The sequence below is a fragment of the Papio anubis genome, chromosome 15 (assembly GCF_008728515.1).
Source record: "Papio anubis isolate 15944 chromosome 15, Panubis1.0, whole genome shotgun sequence".
NCBI lineage: Eukaryota > Metazoa > Chordata > Mammalia > Primates > Cercopithecidae > Papio > Papio anubis.
Genome location: NC_044990.1, coordinates 38,205,589 through 38,206,641, shown reverse-complemented (window position 1 = coordinate 38,206,641; position 1,053 = coordinate 38,205,589). Strand labels below are relative to the sequence as shown.

The 1,053-nt window shown below is 39.4% G+C and overlaps 1 non-coding gene across 1 annotated transcript; it reads right to left on the bottom strand.

Moving 5' to 3' along the window:
* Window positions 1-706: 706 nt before the first annotated feature.
* LOC116270669 lies at window positions 707-769 on the bottom strand. Its single transcript, XR_004178814.1, has one exon. It is a non-coding gene; the product is annotated as a U7 small nuclear RNA (small nuclear RNA).
* Window positions 770-1,053: the final 284 nt, after the last annotated feature.

Sequence of the window (1,053 nt, the reverse complement as noted above, 5' to 3'; positions counted from 1 at the left end):
ATTTTCCAACAGGAGTGGGTTGGACTGTTTGCTGAAGCAGTGAGATTACAGGCAACCTGGTGAGGGTATTTGTAGCACTGACCTCTAAGCAGGGATGTGTGTGTTAGATCCAGCCTCCCTTTGAGGTTTCTCAGGCTTGACTATTTCTACATCTGGTGGGTACATCACTGTTTAAAAAATAAACTCAAAATTTGAGAATAACCATATCCTTGACAAGATGTATTCTTTTCTAAGGAGGATTGCTGCAGCTGCCTGACAATGAATTACAACATTCCACAGCTGTCTGGGCAGGAAATGAAGAAAATTATCCTGGCTATCTCAAAATGGGTGTTTGGGGAATGGGGGAGGGTGTATGAGTTGCTAGAGAGTATTTTGGAATTAGGGCGGTGGGCCTGCCTGATCAATCTTCTCTGGGATTACAGGGTCCTTGGCCATCAGATTTCAGAGAGTATTAAAAAATCTGAATAATCTAAAATAGTATGGTTACATAGATTCCAGATAGTGAACTAAAGTGAAAAATATGTTATTTTTGGCCACAACCTGATTTTACTGCCTTATCCTCCCATCTGATGAATAAATTGCACTTAAAAATTAATATCCTAATTACCTTACAGTCAAATATGATGGAGCTATGAGTACAGGAGTATCATTTATTAATCATCATTCCAATAGATGGCTGTTCATATTATTTTCTATTTTCACTTTCTATGGTTTTTCTAGTGCAAACCAGAAAACCTGCTAGACCAATTCTAAAAGAGCTGTAACACTTAACATTCATATTTTCAAAAGATTTTGTTGGTTGAATAACTGCTCATTCGTTTGGTAATTCCGTGTGCCCTCTACTCTGCTTCCTAAAGTTGCATTTCCCAAGCACATCTAAGAACAGATTACTCCTCTCTCCCAGGGACCTCCAATGGGTCCCCATTGTCTGCAGGAATGTTTCTCAAACCTTCATGTGCATATGAGTCACCTGGGGATCTTGTAAAAATGCAGATTCTGATGCATTTGGTCCAGGGTGGCACCTGGGTTTTTTGTATGTTGAAGTTTCTAAGT